Raw genomic sequence first — 24,794 nt, forward strand, 5'->3', positions numbered from 1 at the left:
CCCCGCCCTCCCTGCCCCCCCTCCCTTGCCCCCCTCCCTGCCCCCCCCCTCCCTGCCCCCCTCCGGCCCCCCCCCCTCCCTGCCCCCCTCCCCTGGCCCCCCCCCCTCCCTGCCCCCCCCTCCCTGCCCCCCCCTCCGCCCCCCTCCCTGCCCCCCTCCCTGCCCCCCTGCCCCCCCTCCCTGCCCCCCCTCCCTGCCCCCCCTCCCTGCCCCCCTCCCTGCCCCCCTCCCTGCCCTCCCTGCCCCCCCCCGCCCCCCCCCCTCCCTGCCCCGCCCCCCCCTCCCTGCCCCCCCCCCCTCCCTGCCCCCCCTCCCTGCCCCCCCCTCCCTGCCCCCCCCCTCCCTGCCCCCCCCCTCCCTGCCCCCCCCCCCCTCCCTGCCCCCCCCCTCCCTGCCCCCCCCCCCTGCCCCCCCTCCCTGCCCCCCCTCCCGCCCCCCTCCTGCCCCCCCTCCCTGCCCCCCTCCTGCCCCCCCCTCCCCTGCCCCCCCTCCCTGCCCCCTCCCTGCCCCCCCTCCTGCCCCCCCCTCCCTGCCCCCCGTCACTGCGCCCCCTCCTCTCTGCCCCCGCCCTCACTGCTCCCCCTCCTCTCTGCCCCCCCCCCCCGCCACCAGGGGAATAGCGCAGGGCTGGGCGGGGGTCCGAGCCAGTGAGACGCGGGAGGGTCCCGGGGAATAGCCTGGAGCTCGTTGCGGGAGCCCAGAGGTGCACTAACTCTCTCTCTGCCTGCTGTTCCCCTCACAGCTGGGTGAGACACCCTCTGATCCAGAAAAACCGAAACATGGTCATCGCTTGCTTCATAATGCTCGCTGTCGGACTGGGTGAGTTCAACAGAAATTCCTCCACCCACAGGGAAATATCTGTACACTGACTGGTGTCTCTCAGTCCCCTCTCTCTATCTCAGGGAGATATCTGTACACTGACTGGTGTCTCTCAGTCCTCTCTCTCTCTCTCAGGGAGATATCTGTACACTGACTGGTGTCTCTCAGTCCCCCCTCTCTCTCTCTCTCAGGGAGATATCTGTACACTGACTGGTGTCTCTCAGTCCCCTCTCTCTATCTCAGGGAGATATCTGTACACTGACTGGTGTCTCTCAGTCCCCCCTCTCTCTCTCAGGGAGATATCTGTACACTGACTGGTGTCTCTCAGTCCCCTCTCTCTCTCTCAGGGAGATATCTGTACACTGACTGGTGTCTCTCAGTCCTCTCTCTCTCTCTCAGGGAGATATCTGTACACTGACTGGTGTCTCTCAGTCCCCTCTCTCTCTCTCAGGGAGATATCTGTACACTGACTGGTGTCTCTCAGTCCCCCCTCTCTCTCTCAGGGAGATATCTGTACACTGACTGGTGTCTCTCAGTCCCCCCTCTCTCTCTCGGGGAGATATCTGTACACTGACTGGTGTCTCTCAGTCCCCCCTCTCTCTCTCAGGGAGATATCGGTGCACTGACTGGTGTCTCTCAGTCCCCTCTCTCTCTCTCTCTCTCAGGGAGATATCTGTACACTGACTGGTGTCTCTCAGTCCCCCCTCTCTCTCTCGGGGAGATATCTGTACACTGACTGGTGTCTCTCAGTCCCCTCTCTCTCTCTCGGGGAGATATCTGTACACTGACTGGTGTCTCTCAGTCCCCCCTCTCTCTCTCGGGGAGATATCTGTACACTGACTGGTGTCTCTCAGTCCCCTCTCTCTCTCTCTCAGGGAGATATCTGTACACTGACTGGTGTCTCTCAGTCCCCCCTCTCTCTCTCGGGGAGATATCTGTACACTGACTGGTGTCTCTCAGTCCCCACTCTCTCGGGGAGATATCTGTACACTGACTGGTGTCTCTCAGTCCCCTCTCTCTCTCTCAGGGAGATATCTGTACACTGACTGGTGTCTCACAGTCCCCTCTCTCTCTCTTAGGGAGATATCTGTACACTGATTGGTGTCTCTCTCTCTCTCAGGGAGATATCTGTACACTGACTGGTGTCTCTCAGGCCCCTCTCTCTCAGGGAGATATCTGTACACTGACTGGTGTCTCTCAGTCCCCCCTCTCTCTCTCTCTCAGGGAGATATCTGTACACTGACTGGTGTCTCTCAGTCCCCTCTCTCTCTCTCAGGGAGATATCTGTACACTGACTGGTGTCTCTCAGGCCCCTCTCTCTCAGGGAGATATCTGTACACTGACTGGTGTCTCTCAGTCCCCCCTCTCTCTCAGGGAGATATCTGTACACTGACTGGTGTCTCTCAGTCCCCTCTCTCTCTCTCTCAGGGAGATATCTGTACACTGACTGGTGTCTCTCAGTCCCCTCTCTCTCTCTCAGGGAGATATCTGTACACTGACTGGTGTCTCTCAGTCCTCTCTCTCTCTCTCTCGGAGATATCTGTACACTGACTGGTGTCTCTCAGTACCCCCTCTCTCTCTCGGGGAGATATCTGTACACTGACTGGTGTCTCTCAGTCCCCTCTCTCTCTCTCAGGGAGATATCTGTACACTGACTGGTGTCTCTCAGTCCTCTCTCTCTCTCTCTCGGAGATATCTGTACACTGACTGGTGTTAATGTTTTCCGTTCTCTCTCTGTTGCAGTTCTCGTTCTGGTTGGAGTTGGTCTGCAAATTCATCCCAATTCCGGTATGTTGACCTCACACTGTCCTTTAACCGGCAGACCACCCCCCGCCCCCCCACAACACCCCTTCCCCCCTGGCAATTGAATGAACCAGTGACCCCTGCGGGTCGAACCGGTCTCAGTCCCTTTCCGAGTGTCTCGGGGACTGAGGGAGGGACATTGTTGTGAATAGTGAGGGAGTGTTGTCGAGATGGAGACAGAGACGGGTTCAGGGCCCCCCCACCATTAATATCCTGTCCCAGCAGTTATGGGGGTCTCCCTCCTTCCCCGGGGGTCCCTCTCCTTCCCCGGGGGTCTCTCTCCTTCCCCGGGGGTCCCTCTCCTTCCCCGGGGGTCTCCCTCCTTCCCCGGGGGTCTCTCTCCTTCCCCGGGGGTCTCTCTCCTTCCCCGGGGGTCTCTGTTCCTCCTCCGCGCACGGTTCCCTCTGCTCTGGGAGGTTTTCCTCCCTCTGCGGCCTGGCTTCACCCTCCCTCCTCACCATCGCCGTTCACACGAGTCTCTCTCTGTCTCTCTCCCTCAGACGTATCGAGTGCTGTCTTCTTTGTGCCCGGATTCCTCCTACTGATCCCCGGAGGTAAGAACCGCGGGGCAGCGTCCCGTGTGTGCGCCGTGACGCGGGGAACACAAGTTCGGGCGCGCTGGTGTTGGGCACGCGCTGTGTTCGGGCGCGGGGTACGCGCTGTGTTCGGGCGCGGGGTACGTGCTGTGTTCGGGCGCTCTGACGCGGGGTACGTGCTGTGTTCGGGCGCGGGGTACATGCTGCGTTCGGGCACTCTGACGCGGGGTACGCGCTGTGTTCGGGCGCTCTGACGCGGGGTACGCGCTGTGTTCGGGCGCGGGGTACATGCTGCGTTCGGGCACTCTGACGCGGGGTACGCGCTGTGTTCGGGCGCTCTGACGCGGGGTACGTGCTGTGATCGGGCGCTCTGACGCGGGGTACGCGCTGTGTTCGGGCGCTCTGACGCGGGGTACGTGCTGTGTTCGGGCGCTCTGACGCGGGGTACGTGCTGTGTTCGGGCGCGGGGTACGTGCTGTGTTCGGGCGCGGGGTACGTGCTGTGTTCTGGCGCTCTGACGCGGGGTACGTGCTGTGTTCGGACGCGGGGTACGTGCTGTGTTCGGGCGCTCTGACGTGGGGTACGCGCTGTGTTCGGGCGCTCTGACACGGGGTACGTGCTGTGTTCGGGCGCTCTGACGCGGGGTACGTGCTGTGATCGGGCGCACTGACGCGGGGTACGCGCTGTGTTCGGGCACTCTGACGCGGGGTACGCGCTGTGTTCGGGCGCTCTGACGCGGGGTACGCGCTGTGTTCGGGCGCTCTGACGCGGGGTACGCGCTGTGTTCGGGCACTCTGACGCGGGGTACGCGCTGTGTTCGGGCGCTCTGACGCGGGGTACGCGCTGTGCCCGGGCGCTCTGACGCGGGGTACGTGCTGTGTTCGGGCGCTCTGACGCGGGGTACGCGCTGTGTTCGGGCGCTCTGACGCGGGGTACGCGCTGTGTTCGGGCGCTCTGACGCGGGGTACGTGCTGTGTTCGGGCGCTCTGACGCGGGGTACGCGCTGTGTTCGGGCGCTCTGACGCGGGGTACGCGCTGTGTTCGGGCGCTCTGACGCGGGGTACGCGCTGTGTTCGGGCGCTCTGACGCGGGGTACGCGCTGTGTTCGGGCACGGGGTACGTGCTGTGTTCGGGCGCTCTGACGCGGGGTACGCGCTGTGTTCGGGCGCTCTCACGCGGGGTACGCGCTGTGTTCGAGCACTCTGACGCGGGGTACGCGCTGTGTTCGGGCGCTCTGACGCGGTGTACGCGCTGTGTTCGGGCGCTCTGACGCGGGGTACGCGCTGTGTTCGGGCGCTCTGACGCGGGGTACGCGCTGTGTTCGGGCGCTCTGACGCGGGGTACGCGCTGTGTTCGGGCGCTCTGACGCGGGGTACGCGCTGTGTTCGGGCGCTCTGACGCTGGGTACATGCTGTGTTCGGGCGCTCTGACGCGGGGTACGCGCTGTGTTCGGGCGCTCTGACGCGGGGTACGCGCTGTGTTCGGGTGCTCTGACGCGGGGTACGCGCTGTGTTCGGGCGCGGGGTACATGCTGTGTTCGGGCGCTCTGACGCGGGGTACGCGCTGTGTTCGGGCGCTCTGACGCGGGGTACGCGCTGTGTTCGAGCACTCTGACGCGGGGTACGCGCTGTGTTCGGGCGCTCTGACACGGGGTACGCGCTGTGTTCGGCGCTCTGACGCGGGGTACGCGCTGTGTTCGGGCGCTCTGACGCGGGGTACGCGCTGTGTTCGGGCGCTCTCACGCGGGGTACGCGCTGTGTTCGGGCGCGGGGTACGCGCTGTGTTCGGGCGCTCTGACGCGGGGTACGCGCTGTGTTCGGGCACGGGGTACGTGCTGTGTTCGGGCACTCTGACGCGGGGTACGCGCTGTGTTCGGGCGCTCTGACGCGGGGTATGTGCTGTGTTCGGGCGCTCTGACGCGGGGTACGTGCTGTGTTCGGGCGCTCTGACGCGGGGTATGTGCTGTGTTCGGGCACTCTGACGCGGGATACGTGCTGTGTTCGGGCGCTCTGACGCGGGGTACGCGCTGTGTTCGGGCGCGGGGTAAGCGCTGTGTTCGGGCGCTCTGACGCGGGGTACGCGCTGTGTTCGGGCGCGGGGTATGTGCTGTGTTCGGGCGCTCTGACGCAGGGTACGTGCTGTGTTCGGGCGCGGGGTACGTGCTGTGTTCGGGCGCTCTGACGCGGGGTACGTGCTGTGTTCGGGCACTCTGACGCGGGGTACGTGCTGTGTTCGGGCGCTCTGACGCGGGGTACGCGCTAGGTTCGGGCGCGGGGTACGCGCTGTGTTCGGGCGCTCTGACGCGGGGTACGCGCTGTGTTCGGGCGCGGGGTACGTGCTGTGTTCGGGCGCGGGGTACGCGCTGTGCCCGGGCGCTCTGACGCGGGGTACGTGCTGTGTTCGGGCGCTCTGACGCGGGGTACGCGCTGTGTTCGGGCGCTCTGACGCGGGGTACGTGCTGTGTTCGGGCGCGGGGTACGCGCTGTGTTCGGGCGCTCTGACGCGGGGTACGTGCTGTGTTCGGGCGCTCTGACGCGGGGTACGCGCTGTGTTCGGGCGCTCTGACGCGGGGTACGCGCTGTGTTCGGGCGCTCTGACGCGGGGTACGCGCTGTGTTCGGGCACGGGGTACGTGCTGTGTTCGGGCGCTCTGACGCGGGGTACGCGCTGTGTTCGGGCGCTCTCACGCGGGGTACGCGCTGTGTTCGAGCACTCTGACGCGGGGTACGCGCTGTGTTCGGGCGCTCTGACGCGGGGTACGCGCTGTGTTCGGGCGCGCTGACGCGGGGTACGCGCTGTGTTCGGGTGCTCTGACGCGGGGTACGCGCTGTGTTCGGGCGCTCTGACGCGGGGTACGCGCTGTGTTCGGGCGCTCTGACGCGGGGTACGCGCTGTGTTCGGGCGCGGGGTACGTGCTGTGTTCGGGCGCTCTGACGCGGGGTACGCGCTGTGTTCGGGCGCTCTGACGCGGGGTACGCGCTGTGTTCGGCGCTCTGACGCGGGGTACGCGCTGTGTTCGGGCGCTCTGACGCGGGGTACGCGCTGTGTTCGGGCGCTCTGACGCGGGGTACGCGCTGTGTTCGGGCGCGGGGTACATGCTGTGTTCGGGCGCTCTGACGCGGGGTACGTGCTGTGTTCGGGTGCTCTGGCGCGGGGTACATGCTGTGTTCGGGCACTCTGACGCGGGGTACGCGCTGTGTTCGGGCGCGGGGTACGTGCTGTGTTCGGGCACTCTGACGCGGGGTATGTGCTGTGTTCGGGCGCTCTGACGCAGGGTACGTGCTGTGTTCGGGCGCTCTGACGCGGGGTATGTGCTGTGTTCGGGCGCTCTGACGCAGGGTACGTGCTGTGTTCGGGCGCGGGGTACGTGCTGTGTTCGGGCGCGGGGTACGTGCTGTGTTCGGGCACTCTGACGCGGGGTATGTGCTGTGTTCGGGCGCTCTGACGCGGGGTACGCGCTGTGTTCGGGCACGGGGTACATGCTGTGTTCGGGCGCGGGGTACGCGCTGTGTTCGGGCGCTCTGACGCGGGGTACGCGCTGTGTTCGGGCGCTCTGACGCGGGGTATGTGCTGTGTTCGGGCGCTCTGACGCGGGGTACGTGCTGTGTTCGGGCGCTCTGACGCGGGGTACGTGCTGTGTTCGGGCGCTCTGACACGGGGTACGTGCTGTGTTCGGGCGCTCTGACGCGGGGTACGTGCTGTGTTCGGGCGCTCTGACGCGGGGTACGTGCTGTGTTCGGGCGCGGGGTACGTGCTGTGTTCGGGCGCTCTGACGCGGGGTACGCGCTGTGTTCGGGCGCTCTGACGCGGGGTACGCGCTGTGTTCGGGCGCTCTGACGCGGGGTACGTGCTGTGTTCGGGCGCTCTGACGCGGGGTACGTGCTGTGTTCTGGCGCTCTGACGCGGGGTACGCGCTGTGTTCGGGCACTCTGACGCGGGGTACGTGCTGTGTTCTGGCGCTCTGGCGCGGGGTACATGCTGTGTTCGGGCGCTCTGACGCGGGGTACGCGCTGTGTTCGGGCGCTCTGACGCGGGGTACGCGCTGTGTTCGGGCGCTCTGACGCGGGGTACGTGCTGTGTTCGGGCGCTCTGACGCGGGGTACGCGCTGTGTTCGGGCGCTCTGACGCGGGGTTCGTGCTCTGTTCGGGCGCGCTGGGGCGGGGTATGTGCTGTGTTCGGGCGCGGGGTATGTGCTGTGTTCGGGCGCTCTGACGCGCGGTACGCGCTGTGTTCGGGCGCGCTGGGGCGGGGTATGTGCTGTGTTCGGGCGCGGGGTATGTGCTGTGTTCGGGCGCTCTGACGCGGGGTACGCGCTGTGTTCGGGCACTCTGACGCGGGGTACGTGCTGTGTTCGGGCGCTCTGACGCGGGGTACGCGCTGTGTTCGGGCGCTCTGACGCGGGGTACGTGCTGTGTTCGGGCGCTCTGACGCAGGGTACGTGCTGTGTTCGGGCGCTCTGACGCGGGGTACGTGCTGTGTTCGGGCGCTCTGACGCGGGGTACGCGCTGTGTTCGGGCGCTCTGACGCTGGGTACGTGCTGTGTTCGGGCGCTCTGACGCGGGGTACGTGCTGTGTTCGGGCGCTCTGACGCTGGGTACGTGCTGTGTTCGGGCGCTCTGACGCGGGGTATGTGCTGTGTTCGGGCGCTCTGACGCGGGGTACGCGCTGTGTTCGGGCGCTCTGACGCGGGGTACGTGCTGTGTTCGGGCGCTCTGACGCGGGGTACGTGCTGTGTTCGGGCGCTCTGACGCTGGGTACGTGCTGTGTTCGGGCGCTCTGATGCGCGGTACGCGCTGTGTTCGGGCGCGGGTTATGTGCTGTGTTCGGGCGCTCTGACGCGCGGTACGCGCTGTGTTCGGGCGCGCTGGGGCGGGGTACGTGCTGTGATCGGGCGCTCTGACGCGGGGTACGTGCTGTGTTTGGGCGCTCTGACGCTGGGTACGTGCTGTGTTCGGGCGCTCTGACGCGCGGTACGCGCTGTGTTCGGGCGCGCTGGGGCGGGGTACGTGCTGTGATCGGGCGCTCTGACGCGGGGTACGTGCTGTGTTCGGGCGCTCTGACGCGGGGTACGTGCTGTGTTCGGGCGCTCTGACGCGCGGTACGCGCTGTGTTCGGGCGCTCTGACGCGGGGTACGTGCTGTGTTCGGGCGCTCTGACGCGGGGTACGTGCTGTGTTCGGGCGCTCTGACGCGGGGTACATGCTGTGTTCGGGCGCTCTGACGCGGGGTACGTGCTGTGTTCGGGCGCTCTGACGCGGGGTACGTGCTGTGTTCGGGCGCTCTGACGCGGGGTACGTGCTGTGTTCGGGCGCTCTGACGCGGGGTACGTGCTGTGTTCGGGCGCTCTGACGCGGGGTACGCGCTGTGTTCGGGCGCTCTGACGCGGGGTACGTGCTGTGTTCGGGCGCTCTGACGCGGGGTACGTGCTGTGTTCGGGCGCTCTGACGCTGGGTACGTGCTGTGTTCGGGCACTCTGATGCGCGGTACGCGCTGTGTTCGGGCGCGGGTTATGTGCTGTGTTCGGGCGCGGGGTATGTGCTGTGTTCGGGCGCTCTGAAGCGCGGTACGCGCTGTGTTCGGGCGCTCTGACGCGGGGTACGCGCTGTGTTCTGGCGCTCTGACGCGCGGTACGCGCTGTGTTCGGGCGCGCTGGGGCGGGGTACGTGCTGTGATCGGGCGCTCTGACGCGGGGTACGTGCTGTGTTTGGGCGCTCTGACGCTGGGTACGTGCTGTGTTCGGGCGCTCTGACGCGCGGTACGCGCTGTGTTCGGGCGCGATGGGGCGGGGTACGTGCTGTGATCGGGCGCTCTGACGCGGGGTACGTGCTGTGTTCGGGCGCTCTGACGCGGGGTACGTGCTGTGTTCGGGCGCTCTGACGCGGGGTACGCGCTGTGTTCGGGCACTCTGACGCGGGGTACGCGCTGTGTTCGGGCGCTCTGACGCGCGGTACGCGCTGTGTTCGGGCGCTCTGACGCGCGGTACGCGCTGTGTTCGGGCGCTCTGACGCGCGGTACGCGCTGTGTTCGGGCGCTCTGACGCGGGGTACATGCTGTGTTCGGGCGCTCTGACGCGGGGTACGTGCTGTGTTCGGGCGCTCTGACGCGCGGTACGCGCTGTGTTCGGGCGCTCTGACGCGGGGTACATGCTGTGTTCGGGCGCTCTGACGCGGGGTACGTGCTGTGTTCGGGCGCTCTGACGCGGGGTACGCGCTGTGTTCGGGCGCTCTGACGCGGGGTACATGCTGTGTTCGGGCGCTCTGACGCGCGGTACGCGCTGTGATCGGGCGCTCTGACGCGGGGTACATGCTGTGTTCGGGCGCTCTGACGCGCGGTACGCGCTGTGATCGGGCGCTCTGACGCGGGGTACATGCTGTGTTCGGGCGCTCTGACGCGGGGTACGTGCTGTGTTTGGGCGCTCTGACGCGGGGTACATGCTGTGTTCGGGCGCTCTGACGCGGGGTACGTGCTGTGTTCGGGCGCTCTGACGCGCGGTACGCGCTGTGATCGGGCGCTCTGACGCGGGGTACGTGCTGTGTTCGGGCGCTCTGACGCGGGGTACATGCTGTGTTCGGGTGCTCTGATGCGGGGTACGCGCTGTGTTCGGGCGCGGGGTACGCGCTGTGTTCGGGCGCTCTGACGCGGGGTATGTGCTGTGTTCGGGCGCTCTGACGCGGGGTATGTGCTGTGTTCGGGCGCTCTGACGCAGGGTACGTGCTGTGTTCGGGCGCGGGGTACGTGCTGTGTTCGGGCGCGGGGTACGTGCTGTGTTCGGGCACTCTGACGCGGGGTATGTGCTGTGTTCGGGCGCGCTGACGCGGGGTACGCGCTGTGTTCGGGCACTCTGACGCGGGGTATGTGCTGTGTTCGGGCGCGCTGACGCGGGGTACATGCTGTGTTCGGGCGCGGGGTACGCGCTGTGTTCGGGCGCTCTGACATGGGGTACGTGCTGTGTTCGGGCCCTCTGACGCGGGGTACGTGCTGTGTTCGGGCGCTCTGACGCGGGGTATGTGCTGTGTTCGGGCGCTCTGACGCGGGGTACGTGCTGTGTTCGGGCGCTCTGACGCGGGGTATGTGCTGTGTTCGGGCGCTCTGACGCGGGGTACGTGCTGTGTTCGGGCGCTCTGACGCGGGGTACGTGCTGTGTTCGGGCGCGGGGTACGTGCTGTGTTCGGGCGCTCTGACGCGGGGTACGCGCTGTGTTCGGGCGCTCTGACGCGGGGTACGCGCTGTGTTCGGGCGCTCTGACGCGGGGTACGTGCTGTGTTCGGGCGCTCTGACGCGGGGTACGTGCTGTGTTCGGGCGCTCTGACGCGGGGTACGCGCTGTGTTCGGGCGCTCTGACGCGGGGTACGTGCTGTGTTCTGGCGCTCTGGCGCGGGGTACGTGCTGTGTTCGGGCGCTCTGACGCGGGGTACGCGCTGTGTTCGGGCACTCTGACGCGGGGTACGCGCTGTGTTCGGGCGCTCTGACGCGGGGTACGTGCTGTGTTTGGGCGCTCTGACGCGGGGTACGTGCTGTGTTCGGGCGCTCTGACGCGGGGTACGCGCTGTGTTCGGGCGCTCTGACGCGGGGTACGTGCTGTGTTCTGGCGCTCTGACATGGGGTACGCGCTGTGTTCGGGCGCTCTGACACGGGGTACGTGCTGTGTTCGGGCGCTCTGACGCGGGGTACGCGCTGTGTTCGGGCGCTCTGACGCGGGGTACGTGCTGTGTTCGGGCGCTCTGACGCGGGGTACGCGCTGTGTTCGGGCGCTCTGACGCGGGGTTCGTGCTCTGTTCGGGCGCGCTGGGGCGGGGTATGTGCTGTGTTCGGGCGCGGGGTATGTGCTGTGTTCGGGCGCTCTGACGCGCGGTACGCGCTGTGTTCGGGCGCGCTGGGGCGGGGTACGTGCTGTGTTCGGGCGCTCTGACGCGGGGTACGCGCTGTGTTCGGGCGCTCTGACGCGGGGTACGTGCTGTGTTCGGGCGCTCTGACGCGGGGTACGTGCTGTGTTCGGGCGCTCTGACGCGGGGTACGTGCTGTGTTCGGGCGCTCTGACGCGGGGTACGCGCTGTGTTCGGGCGCTCTGACGCTGGGTACGTGCTGTGTTCGGGCGCTCTGACGCGGGGTACGTGCTGTGTTCGGGCGCTCTGACGCTGGGTACGTGCTGTGTTCGGGCGCTCTGACGCGGGGTTTGTGCTGTGTTCGGGCGCTCTGACGCGGGGTACGCGCTGTGTTCGGGCGCTCTGACGCGGGGTACGTGCTGTGTTCGGGCGCTCTGACGCGGGGTACGTGCTGTGTTCGGGCGCTCTGACGCTGGGTACGTGCTGTGTTCGGGCGCTCTGATGCGCGGTACGCGCTGTGTTCGGGCGCGGGTTATGTGCTGTGTTCGGGCGCGGGGTATGTGCTGTGTTCGGGCGCTCTGACGCGCGGTACGCGCTGTGTTCGGGCGCGCTGGGGCGGGGTACGTGCTGTGATCGGGCGCTCTGACGCGGGGTACGTGCTGTGTTTGGGCGCTCTGACGCTGGGTACGTGCTGTGTTCGGGCGCTCTGACGCGCGGTACGCGCTGTGTTCGGGCGCGCTGGGGCGGGGTACGTGCTGTGATCGGGCGCTCTGACGCGGGGTACGTGCTGTGTTCGGGCGCTCTGACGCGGGGTACGTGCTGTGTTCGGGCGCTCTGACGCGCGGTACGCGCTGTGTTCGGGCGCTCTGACACGGGGTACGTGCTGTGTTCGGGCGCTCTGACGCGGGGTACGTGCTGTGTTCGGGCGCTCTGACGCGGGGTGCGTGCTGTGTTCGGGCGCTCTGACGCGGGGTACGCGCTGTGTTCGGGCGCTCTGACGCGGGGTACGTGCTGTGTTCGGGCGCTCTGACGCTGGGTACGTGCTGTGTTCGGGCGCTCTGACGCGCGGTACGCGCTGTGTTCGGGCGCGCTGGGGCGGGGTACGTGCTGTGATCGGGCGCTCTGACGCGGGGTACGTGCTGTGTTCGGGCGCTCTGACGCGGGGTACGCGCTGTGTTCGGGCACGGGGTACGTGCTGTGTTCGGGCACTCTGACGCGGGGTATGTGCTGTGTTCGGGCGCTCTGACGCAGGGTACGTGCTGTGTTCGGGCGCGGGGTACGTGCTGTGTTCGGGCGCGGGGTACGTGCTGTGTTCGGGCACGGGGTACATGCTGTGTTCGGGCGCGGGGTACGCGCTGTGTTCGGGCGCTCTGACGCGGGGTACGCGCTGTGTTCGGGCGCTCTGACGCGGGGTACGCGCTGTGTTCGGGCGCTCTGACGCGGGGTACGCGCTGTGTTCGGGCGCTCTGACGCGGGGTTCGTGCTCTGTTCGGGCGCGCTGGGGCGGGGTATGTGCTGTGTTTGGGCGCGGGGTATGTGCTGTGTTCGGGCGCTCTGACGCGCGGTACGCGCTGTGTTCGGGCGCGCTGGGGCGGGGTATGTGCTGTGTTCGGGCGCGGGGTATGTGCTGTGTTCGGGCGCTCTGACGCGGGGTACGCGCTGTGTTCGGGCACTCTGACGCGGGGTACGTGCTGTGTTCGGGCGCTCTGACGCGGGGTACGTGCTGTGTTCGGGCGCTCTGACGCAGGGTACGTGCTGTGTTCGGGCGCTCTGACGCGGGGTACGTGCTGTGTTCGGGCGCTCTGACGCGGGGTACGCGCTGTGTTCGGGCGCTCTGACGCTGGGTACGTGCTGTGTTCGGGCGCTCTGACGCTGGGTACGTGCTGTGTTCGGGCGCTCTGACGCGGGGTACGTGCTGTGTTCGGGCGCTCTGACGCGGGGTACGCGCTGTGTTCGGGCGCTCTGACGCTGGGTACGTGCTGTGTTCGGGCGCTCTGACGCTGGGTACGTGCTGTGTTCGGGCGCTCTGACGCTGGGTACGTGCTGTGTTCGGGCGCTCTGACGCTGGGTACGTGCTGTGTTCGGGCGCTCTGACGCTGGGTACGTGCTGTGTTCGGGCGCTCTGACGCGGGGTACGTGCTGTGTTCGGGCGCTCTGACGCGGGGTACGTGCTGTGTTCGGGCGCTCTGACGCTGGGTACGTGCTGTGTTCGGGCGCTCTGATGCGCGGTACGCGCTGTGTTCGGGCGCGGGTTATGTGCTGTGTTCGGGCGCGGGGTATGTGCTGTGTTCGGGCGCTCTGACGCGCGGTACGCGCTGTGTTCGGGCGCGCTGGGGCGGGGTACGTGCTGTGATCGGGCGCTCTGACGCGGGGTACGTGCTGTGTTCGGGCGCACTGACGCGGGGTACGTGCTGTGTTCGGGCGCTCTGACGCGCGGTACGCGCTGTGTTCGGGCGCTCTGACGCGGGGTACGTGCTGTGTTCGGGCGCTCTGATGCGGGGTACGTGCTGTGTTCGGGCGCTCTGACGCGGGGTACGCGCTGTGTTCGGGCGCTCTGACGCGGGGTACGTGCTGTGTTCGGGCGCTCTGACGCGGGGTACGTGCTGTGTTCGGGCGCTCTGACGCGGGGTACGTGCTGTGTTCGGGCGCTCTGACGCTGGGTACGTGCTGTGTTCGGGCGCTCTGATGCGCGGTACGCGCTGTGTTCGGGCGCGGGTTATGTGCTGTGTTCGGGCGCGGGGTATGTGCTGTGTTCGGGCGCTCTGACGCGCGGTACGCGCTGTGTTCGGGCGCGGGTTATGTGCTGTGTTCGGGCGCGGGGTATGTGCTGTGTTCGGGCGCTCTGACGCGCGGTACGCGCTGTGTTCGGGCGCGCTGGGGCGGGGTACGTGCTGTGATCGGGCGCTCTGACGCGGGGTACGTGCTGTGTTTGGGCGCTCTGACGCTGGGTACGTGCTGTGTTCGGGCGCTCTGACGCGCGGTACGCGCTGTGTTCGGGCGCGCTGGGGCGGGGTACGTGCTGTGATCGGGCGCTCTGACGCGGGGTACGTGCTGTGTTCGGGCGCTCTGACGCGGGGTACGTGCTGTGTTCGGGCGCTCTGACGCGCGGTACGCGCTGTGTTCGGGCGCTCTGACGCGGGGTACGTGCTGTGTTCGGGCGCTCTGACGCGGGGTACGTGCTGTGTTCGGGCGCTCTGACGCGGGGTACGCGCTGTGTTCGGGCGCTCTGACGCGGGGTACGTGCTGTGTTCGGGCGCTCTGACGCGGGGTACGTGCTGTGTTCGGGCGCTCTGACGCTGGGTACGTGCTGTGTTCGGGCGCTCTGATGCGCGGTACGCGCTGTGTTCGGGCGCGGGTTATGTGCTGTGTTCGGGCGCGGGGTATGTGCTGTGTTCGGGCGCTCTGACGCGCGGTACGCGCTGTGTTCGGGCGCGCTGGGGCGGGGTACGTGCTGTGATCGGGCGCTCTGACGCGGGGTACGCGCTGTGTTCGGGCGCTCTGACGCGGGGTACGTGCTGTGTTTGGGCGCTCTGACGCTGGGTACGTGCTGTGTTCGGGCGCTCTGACGGGCGGTACGCGCTGTGTTCGGGCGCGATGGGGCGGGGTACGTGCTGTGATCGGGCGCTCTGACGCGGGGTACGTGCTGTGTTCGGGCGCTCTGACGCGGGGTACGCGCTGTGTTCGGGCGCGGGGTACGCGCTGTGTTCGGGCACTCTGACGCGGGGTACGTGCTGTGTTCGGGCGCGGGGTACGCGCTGTGTTCGGGCGCGGGGTACGCGCTGTGTTCGGGCACTCTGACGCGGGGTACGCGCTGTGTTCGGGCGCTCTGACGCGCGGTACGCGCTGTGTTCGGGCGCTCTGACGCGGGGTACATGCTGTGTTCGGGCGCTCTGACGCGGGGTACGTGCTGTGTTCGGGCGCTCTGACGCGCGGTACGTGCTGTGTTCGGGCGCTCTGACGCGGGGTACATGCTGTGTTCGGGCGCTCTGACGCGGGGTACGCGCTGTGTTCGGGCGCTCTGACGCGGGGTACGCGCTGTGTTCGGGCGCTCTGACGCGCGGTACGTGCTGTGTTCGGGCGCTCTGACGTGGGGTACGCGCTGTGTTCGGGCGCTCTGACGCGGGTACATGCTGTGTTCGGGCGCTCTGACGCGCGGTACGCGCTGTGATCGGGCGCTCTGACGCGGGGTACATGCTGTGTTCGGGCGCTCTGACGCGGGGTACGTGCTGTGTTCGGGCGCTCTGACGCGCGGTACGCGCTGTGATCGGGCGCTCTGACGCGGGGTACATGCTGTGTTCGGGCGCTCTGACGCGCGGTACGCGCTGTGATCGGGCGCTCTGACGCGGGGTACATGCTGTGTTCGGGCGCTCTGACGCGGGGTACGTGCTGTGTTCGGGCGCTCTGACGCGGGGTACGTGCTGTGTTCGGGCGCTCTGACGCGCGGTACGCGCTGTGATCGGGCGCTCTGACGCGGGGTACATGCTGTGTTCGGGCGCTCTGACGCGGGGTACGTGCTGTGTTCGGGCGCTCTGACGCGGGGTACGTGCTGTGTTCGGGCGCTCTGACGCGCGGTACGCGCTGTGATCGGGCGCTCTGACGCGGGGTACGTGCTGTGTTCGGGCACTCTGACGCGCGGTACGCGCTGTGATCGGGCGCTCTGACGCGGGGTACGTGCTGTGTTCGGGCGCTCTGACGCGGGGTACATGCTGTGTTCGGGCGCTCTGACGCGGGGTACGCGCTGTGTTCGGGCGCGGGGTACGCGCTGTGTTCGGGCGCTCTGACGCGGGGTATGTGCTGTGTTCGGGCGCTCTGACGCAGGGTACGTGCTGTGTTCGGGCGCGGGGTACGTGCTGTGTTCGGGCGCGGGGTACGTGCTGTGTTCGGGCGCTCTGACGCGGGGTACGCGCTGTGTTCGGGCGCTCTGACGCGGGGTACGCGCTGTGTTCGGGCACGGGGTACATGCTGTGTTCGGGCGCGGGGTACGCGCTGTGTTCGGGCGCTCTGACGCGGGGTACGCGCTGTGTTCGGGCGCTCTGACGCGGGGTATGTGCTGTGTTCGGGCGCTCTGACGCGGGGTACGTGCTGTGTTCGGGCGCTCTGACGCGGGGTACGTGCTGTGTTCGGGCGCGGGGTACGTGCTGTGTTCGGGCGCTCTGACGCGGGGTACGCGCTGTGTTCGGGCGCTCTGACGCGGGGTACGCGCTGTGTTCGGGCGCTCTGACGCGGGGTACGTGCTGTGTTCGGGCGCTCTGACGCGGGGTACGTGCTGTGTTCGGGCGCTCTGACGCGGGGTACGCGCTGTGTTCGGGCACTCTGACGCGGGGTACGTGCTGTGTTCTGGCGCTCTGGCGCGGGGTACGTGCTGTGTTCGTGCGCTCTGACGCGGGGTACGCGCTGTGTTCGGGCACTCTGACGCAGGGTACGCGCTGTGTTCGGGCGCTCTGACGCGGGGTACGCGCTGTGTTCGGGCGCTCTGACGCGGGGTACGTGCTGTGTTCGGGCGCTCTGACGCGGGGTACGCGCTGTGTTCGGGCGCTCTGACGCGGGGTACGTGCTGTGTTCGGGCGCTCTGACGCGGGGTACGCGCTGTGTTCGGGCGCTCTGACGCGGGGTTCGTGCTCTGTTCGGGCGCGCTGGGGCGGGGTATGTGCTGTGTTCGGGCGCGGGGTATGTGCTGTGTTCGGGCGCTCTGACGCGCGGTACGCGCTGTGTTCGGGCGCGCTGGGGCGGGGTATGTGCTGTGTTCGGGCGCGGGGTACGTGCTGTGTTCGGGCGCTCTGACGCGGGGTACGCGCTGTGTTCGGGCGCTCTGACGCTGGGTACGTGCTGTGTTCGGGCGCTCTGACGCGGGGTACGTGCTGTGTTCGGGCGCTCTGACGCTGGGTACGTGCTGTGTTCGGGCGCTCTGACGCGGGGTATGTGCTGTGTTCGGGCGCTCTGACGCGGGGTACGCGCTGTGTTCGGGCGCTCTGACGCGGGGTACGTGCTGTGTTCGGGCGCTCTGACGCGGGGTACGTGCTGTGTTCGGGCGCTCTGACGCTGGGTACGTGCTGTGTTCGGGCGCTCTGATGCGCGGTACGCGCTGTGTTCGGGCGCGGGTTATGTGCTGTGTTCGGGCGCGGGGTATGTGCTGTGTTCGGGCGCTCTGACGCGCGGTACGCGCTGTGTTCGGGCGCGCTGGGGCGGGGTACGTGCTGTGTTCGGGCGCTCTGACGCGGGGTACGTGCTGTGTTTGGGCGCTCTGACGCTGGGTACGTGCTGTGTTCGGGCGCTCTGACGCGCGGTACGCGCTGTGTTCGGGCGCGCTGGGGCGGGGTACGTGCTGTGATCGGGCGCTCTGACGCGGGGTACGTGCTGTGTTCGGGCGCTCTGACGCGGGGTACGTGCTGTGTTCGGGCGCTCTGACGCGGGGTACGTGCTGTGTTCGGGCGCTCTGACGCGCGGTACGCGCTGTGTTCGGGCGCTCTGACACGGGGTACGTGCTGTGTTCGGGCGCTCTGACGCGGGGTACGTGCTGTGTTCGGGCGCTCTGACGCGGGGTACGTGCTGTGTTCGGGCGCTCTGACGCGGGGTACGCGCTGTGTTCGGGCGCTCTGACGCGGGGTACGTGCTGTGTTCTGGCGCTCTGACGCGGGGTACGTGCTGTGTTCGGGCGCTCTGACGCTGGGTACGTGCTGTGTTCGGGCGCTCTGATGCGCGGTACGCGCTGTGTTCGGGCGCGGGTTATGTGCTGTGTTCGGGCGCGGGGTATGTGCTGTGTTCGGGCGCTCTGACGCGCGGTACGCGCTGTGTTCGGGCGCGCTGGGGCGGGGTACGCGCTGTGTTCGGGCGCTCTGACGCGGGGTACGCGCTGTGTTCGGGCGCTCTGACGCGCGGTACGCGCTGTGTTCGGGCGCGCTGGGGCGGGGTACGTGCTGTGATCGGGCGCTCTGACGCGGGGTACGTGCTGTGTTTGGGCGCTCTGACGCTGGGTACGTGCTGTGTTCGGGCGCTCTGACGCGCGGTACGCGCTGTGTTCGGGCGCGCTGGGGCGGGGTACGTGCTGTGATCGGGCGCTCTGACGCGGGGTACGTGCTGTGTTCGGGCGCTCTGACGCGGGGTACGTGCTGTGTTCGGGCGCTCTGACGCGCGGTACGCGCTGTGTTCGGGCGCTCTGACGCGGGGTACATGCTGTGTTCGGGCGCTCTGACGCGGGGTACGTGCTCTGTTCGGGCGCTCTGACGCGCGGTACGCGCTGTGATCGGGCGCTCTGACGCGGGGTACATGCTGTGTTCGGGCGCTCTGACGCGGGGTACGTGCTGTGTTCGGGCGCTCTGACGCGCGGTACGCGCTGTGATCGGGCGCTCTGACGCGGGGTACGTGCTGTGTTCGGGCGCTCTGACGCGCGGTACGCGCTGTGATCGGGCGCTCTGACGCGGGGTACGCGCTGTGTTCAGGCGCTCTGATGCGGGGTACGTGCTCTGTTCGGGCGCTCTGACGCGCGGTACGCGCTGTGTTCGGGCGCGCTGGGGCGGGGTACGTGCTGTGTTCGGGCGCGGGGTACGCGCTGTGTTCGGGCGCGGGGTACGTGCTGTGTTCGGGCGCTCTGACGCGCGGTACACGCTGTGTTCGGGTGCGCTGGGGCGGGGTACGCGCCGTGTTCGGGCGCTCTGACGCGGGGTACGTGCTGTGTTCGGGCGCTCTGACGCGCGGTACGCGCTGTGTTCGGGCGCGCTGGGGCGGGGTACGCGCCGTGTTCGGGCGCTCTGACGCAGGGTACGTGCTGTGTTCGGGCGCGGGGTACGTGCTGTGTTCGGGCGCGGGGTAAGCGCTGTGTTCGGGCGCGGGGTACGTGCTGTGTTCGGGCGCTCTGACGCGCGGTACACGCTGTGTTCGGGCGCGGGGTACGTGCTGTGTTCGGGCGCTCTGACGCGCGGTACGCGCTGTGTTCGGGTGCGCTGGGGCGGGGTACGCGCCGTGTTCGGGCGCTCTGACGCGGGGTACGTGCTGTGTTCGGGCGCTCTGACGCGCGGTACGCGCTGTGTTCGGGCGCGCTGGGGCGGGGTACGCGCCGTGTTCGGGCGCTCTGACGCGGGGTACGCGCTGTGTTCGGGCGCTCTGACGCGCGGTACGCGCTGTGTTCGGGCGCGCTGGGGCGGGGTACGCGCCGTGTTCGGGCGCTCTGACGCGGGGTACGCGCCGTGTTCGGGCGCTCTGACGCGCGGTACGCGCTGTGTTCGGGCGCGCTGGGGCGGGGTACGCGCCGTGTTCGGGCGCTCTGACGCGGGGTACGTGCTGTGTTCGGGCGCGGGGTACGCGCTGTGTTCGGGCGCGGGGTACGTGCTGTGTTCGGGCGCGGGGTAAGCGCTGTCTTCGGGCGCGGGGTAAGCGCTGTGTTCGGGCGCTCTGACGCGGGGTACGCGCTGTGTTCGGGCGCGGGGTACGCGCTGTGTTCGGGCGCGGGGTAAGCGCTGTGTTCGGGCGCTCTGACGCGGGGTACGCGCTGTGTTCGGGCGCGGGGTACGTGCTGTGTTCGGGCGCGGGGTACGTGCTGTGTTCGGGCGCGGGGTACGCGCTGTGTTCGGGCGCGCTGGGGCGGGGTACGCGCTGTGTTCGGGCGCGCTGGGGCGGGGTACGCGCTGTGTTCGGGCGCGGGGTACGTGCTGTGTTCGGGCGCGGGGTACGTGCTGTGTTCGGGCGCTCTGACGCGGGGTACGTGCTGTGTTCGGGCGCGGGGTACGTGCTGTGTTCGGGCGCTCTGACGCGGGGTACGTGCTGTGTTCGGGCGCGGGGTACGCGCTGTGTTCGGGCGCGCTGGGGCGGGGTACGCGCTGTGTTCGGGCGCGGGGTACGTGCTGTGTTCGGGCGCTCTGACGCGGGGTACGTGCTGTGTTCGGGCGCGGGGTACGCGCTGTGTTCGGGCGCGGGGTACGCGCTGTGTTCGGGCGCGGGGTACGCGCTGTGTTCGGGCGCGGGGTACGTGCTGTGTTCGGGCGCGGGGTAAGCGCTGTGTTCGGGCGCTCTGACGCGGTGTACGTGCTGTGTTCGGGCGCGGGGTACGTGCTTTTTTCGGGCGCGGGGTAAGCGCTGTGTTCGGGCGCTCTGACGCGGTGTACGTGCTGTGTTTGGGCGCGGGGTACGTGCTGTGTTCGGGCGCGGGGTACGTGCTGTGTTCGGGCGCTCTGACGCGGGGTACGCGCTGTGTTCGGGCGCGGGGTACGTGCTGTGTTCGGGCGCGGGGTACGCGCTGTGTTCGGGCGCGCTGAGGCGGGGTACGCGCTGTGTTCGGGCGCGCTGGGGCGGGGTACGCGCTGTGTTCGGGCGCGGGGTACGTGCTGTGTTCGGGCGCTCTGACGCGGGGTACGTGCTGTGTTCGGGCGCTCTGACGCTGGGTACGTGCTGTGTTCGGGCGCTCTGACGCTGGGTACGTGCTGTGTTCGGGCGCTCTGACGCGGGGTACGTGCTGTGTTCGGGCGCTCTGACGCGGGGTACGCACTGTGTTCGGGCGCGGGGTACGCACTGTGTTCGGGCGCGGGGTACGCACTGTGTTCGGGCGCTCTGACGCGGGGTACGCACTGTGTTCGGGCGCGTGGTACGTGCTGTGTTCGGGCGCGGGGTAAGCGCTGTGTTCGGGCGCTCTGACGCGGTGTACGTGCTGTGTTTGGGCGCGGGGTACGTGCTGTGTTCGGGCGCGGGGTACGTGCTGTGTTCGGGCACGGGGTACGTGCTGTGTTCGGGCGCGGGGTACGTGCTGTGTTCGGGCGCTCTGACGCGGGGTACGCGCTGTGTTCGGGCGCGGGGTACGTGCTGTGTTCGGGCGCGGGGTACGCGCTGTGTTCGGGCGCGCTGAGGCGGGGTACGCGCTGTGTTCGGGCGCGCTGGGGCGGGGTACGCGCTCTGTTCGGGCGCGGGGTACGTGCTGTGTTCGGGCGCTCTGACGCGGGGTACGTGCTGTGTTCGGGCGCTCTGACGCTGGGTACGTGCTGTGTTCGGGCGCTCTGACGCGGGGTACGCACTGTGTTCGGGCGCGGGGTACGCACTGTGTTCGGGCGCTCTGACGCGGGGTACGCGCTGTGTTCGGGCGCTCTGACGCGGGGTACGCACTGTGTTCGGGCGCTCTGACGCGGGGTACGTGATGTGTTCGGGCGCTCTGACGCGGGGTACGTGATGTGTTCGGGCGCTCTGACGCGGGGTACGCACTGTGTTCGGGCGCGGGGTACGTGCTGTGTTCGGGCGCTCTGACGCGGGGTACGCGCTGTGTTCGGGCGCTCTGACGCGGGGTACGCGCTGTATTCGGGCGCTCTGACGCGGGGTACGCGCTGTGTTCGGGCGCTCTGACGCGGGGTACGCGCTGTGTTCGGGCGCGGGGTACGTGCTGTGTTCGGGCGCTCTGACGCCGGGTACGTGCTGTGTTCGGGCGCTCTGACGCGGGGTACGTGCTGTGTTCGGGCGCTCTGACGCGGGGTACATGCTGTGTTCGGGCGCTCTGACGCGGGGTACGTGCTGTGTTCGGGCGCGGGGTACGCGCTGTGTTCGGGCGCTCTGACGCGGGGTACACGCTGTGTTCGGGCGCGGGGTACGCGCTGTGTTCGGGCGCTCTGACGCGGGGTACGTGCTGTGTTCGGGCGCTCTGACGCGGGGTACGTGCTGTGTTCGGGCGCTCTGACGCGGGGTACGCGCTGTGTTCGGGCGCCCTGACGCGGGGTACGCGCTGTGTTCGGGCGCGGGGTACGTGCTGTGTTCGGGCGCTCTGACGCCGGGTACGCGCTGTGTTCGGGCGCGGGGTACGCACTGTGTTCGGGCGCTCTGACGCGGGTACGCGCTGTGTTCGGGCGCGGGGCACGCGCTGTGTTCGGGCGCTCTGATGCGGGTACGCGCTGTGTTCGGGCGCGGGGCACGCGCTGTGTTCGGGCGCGGGGCACGCGCTGTGTTCGGGCGCTCTGACGCGGGTACGCGCTGTGTTCGGGCGCGGGGCACGCGCTGTGTTCGGGCGCGCTGACCCTGTATTCTCTCTCTCTCAGTGTACCATTTGATTTTCATACACTGCGCTCTGAGGGGGAAGACTGGATTCCGCTTTTTCTATCTCCCGTATTTCGAGAAGTGAGACGCGGAGCCCGGATTCTCCCGGGATCTCCCGCTAATCCCGTGGACAGGAATGGCAGGCAGAGAGGGACCGGCTCGCTGGACGGATCTCGGGAATGTCGTTCCCCCATCGTTGCACCGTCGCCAATCTCCTCTCCAATGACGGGTTGTTGATTTTCCACTGATTTTCCCACCAAATTCCGAGATACACGGCTACGGCCTCTCCCTCCCTCCCCCCTCTCCCCTCTCTCCCCCCTCTCCCCCCTCTCCCCCTCCCTCCCCTCCCCTCCCTCCCCCTCCCCCTCCCTCCCCCCTCTCCCCCTCCCCTCCCCCTCCCTCCCCTCCCTCCCCTCCCTCCCCCTCCCTCTCCCTCCTCTCCCCCCTCTCCCCCCTCTCCCCCTTCTCCCCTCCCTCCCCCGTCTCCCCTCCCTCCCCCGTCTCCCCCCTCTCCCCCCGTGCTGTGTCCGGCAGTCATTCGGAATCAGCCCCCGTGTGTGAGTTTCCTTCTCTCTGTAATTGTTGGAAATGACAGACTGTGTTTGGAATAGACGCAATACAATCAGAGGCTTGGCTTGCTGTGTCCTTTGCTTGTGGGATCTTGCTGTGTTTCCCAGGCCACGCGAGTCAGGACAGTTCCGCGGTGGAGTTCCTCAGTGGCGCCTGCCGCGTGTCCTGGATTCGAGAGAGAGAGGCAGGGAAACCATGGGATCTTACTGTGCCTGTTGCACTGTCTGGGCCTGCCTCGCCCCAGCCTCTGGCCCTGGCGGTACCCCCCCTCTCCCCGCCCCCTCTTACTCAGTCTCTGGGTGCCTCTGCCTCACCCATCCCCCCCTCTCCTCATTCAACCATCACCCTCACACATTGGGATCTCTGACATTCCTCTCTCTTTATTTCCGGTCTCCGATGGGCTTTGGAAAGTCCAGATTACATCAGGGGTAGGGGCAGTGGGGGGGAGAGCGGGAGGAGGAGGAGGGGGGGAAGGGGGGGGGTCACGGTAAACCGACACCTCGAACCACGACCAGTCGTTGTGGCTCCCGAGTGTGGGTCTACCTCACCGCCCGGGTGGAAGATTCTGGAAGGCCAAAGGGAGGGGATGTGAGGGGAGGTCGTGCGTCGGAGGGTCCGCTCCACAGGGTCTGCTGTGCGGGGTGCTGCGATTCGTCCAATGCCGAGCTCCCCATTGCCGTCAGCCTCCCCCGCCCCCGCGTCTCTGCTCATGGCGGCGTCGTTAGGGTGCTGTCCACTTGTCACGTTCGACCCACGAACTCTGACCCCCTCTCGGGGAGGTCACCTCTCCTAGCGTGAAGACAGCATCATGACAAACTCTGTTTGGGAGGTGGGAGGAGGACAAAAGGGACTGAATTATCAACGTACAAACCGTCCCCCGAGAACCAACTCACCCCTCCCTCTCCCGGGAGTGTAGAGGGAGCTTTACTCTGTATCTAACCCCGTGCTGTACCTGTCCTGGGAGTGTTTGATGGGGACAGTGCAGAGGGAGCTTTACTCTGTATCTAACCCCGTGCTGTACCTGTCCTGGGAGTGTTTGATGGGGGACAGTGTAGAGGGAGCTTTACTCTGTATCTAACCCCGTGCTGTACCTGTCCTGGGAGTGTTTGATGGGGACAGTGTAGAGGGAGCTTTACTCTGTATCTAACCCCGTGCTGTACCTGTCCTGGGTGTGTTTGATGGGGGACAGTGTAGAGGGAGCTTTACTCTGTATCTAACCCCGTACTGTACCTGTCCTGGGAGTGTTTGATGGGGACAGTGTAGAGGGAGCTTTACTCTGTATCTAACCCCGTGCTGTACCTGTCCTGGGAGTGTTTGATGGGGACAGTGCAGAGGGAGCTTTACTCTGTATCTAACCCCGTGCTGTACCTGTCCTGGGAGTGTTTGATGGGGACAGTGTAGAGGGAGCTTTACTCTGTATCTAACCCCGTGCTGTACCTGTCCTGGGAGTGTTTGATGGGGACAGTGCAGAGGGAGCTTTACTCTGTATCTAAGCCCGTGCTGTACCTGTCCTGGGAGTGTTTGATGGGGACAGTGTAGAGGGAGCTTTACTCTGTATCTAACCCCGTGCTGTACCTGTCCTGGGAGTGTTTGATGGGAAACAGTGTAGAGGGAGCTTTACTCTGTATCTAACCCCGTGCTGTTCCTGTCCTGGGAGTGTTTGATGGGGACAGTGTAGAGGGAGCTTTACTCTGTATCTAACCCCGTGCTGTACCTGTCCTGGGAGTGTTTGATGGGGGACAGTGTAGAGGGAGCTTTACTCTGTATCTAACCCCGTGCTGTACCTGTCTTGGGAGTGTTTGATGGGGACAGTGTAGAGGGAGCTTTACTCTGTATCTAACCCCGTGCTGTACCTGTCCTGGGAGTGTTTGATGGGGGACAGTGTAGAGAGAGCTTTACTCTGTATCTAACCCCGTGCTGTACCTGTCCTGGGAGTGTTTGATGGGAAACAGTGTAGAGGGAGCTTTACTCTGTATCTAACCCCGTGCTGTACCTGTCCTGGGAGTGTTTGATGGGGACAGTGCAGAGGGAGCTTTACTCTGTATCTAAGCCCGTGCTGTACCTGTCCTGGGAGTGTTTGATGGGGACAGTGTAGAGGGAGCTTTACTCTGTATCTAACCCCGTGCTGTACCTGTCCTGGGAGTGTTTGATGGGAAACAGTGAAGAGGGAGCTTTACTCTGTATCTAACCCCGTGCTGTTCCTGTCCTGGGAGTGTTTGATGGGGACAGTGTAGAGGGAGCTTTAC

General features: G+C 67.1%; 1 long non-coding RNA gene across 1 annotated transcript; it reads left to right on the plus strand.

Annotated features, from left to right (window-relative positions):
• Window positions 1-736: 736 nt before the first annotated feature.
• On the plus strand, window positions 737-22,822 carry LOC144488731 (uncharacterized). Its single transcript, XR_013496645.1, has 4 exons — window positions 737-819; window positions 2,563-2,607; window positions 3,123-3,176; window positions 21,981-22,822. It is a non-coding gene; the product is annotated as an uncharacterized LOC144488731 (long non-coding RNA).
• The last annotated feature ends 1,972 nt before the right edge of the window (window positions 22,823-24,794 follow it).

Source organism: Mustelus asterias, unplaced genomic scaffold (assembly GCF_964213995.1).
Source record: "Mustelus asterias unplaced genomic scaffold, sMusAst1.hap1.1 HAP1_SCAFFOLD_1818, whole genome shotgun sequence".
In the NCBI taxonomy this organism is placed as follows: Eukaryota; Metazoa; Chordata; class Chondrichthyes; order Carcharhiniformes; family Triakidae; genus Mustelus; species Mustelus asterias.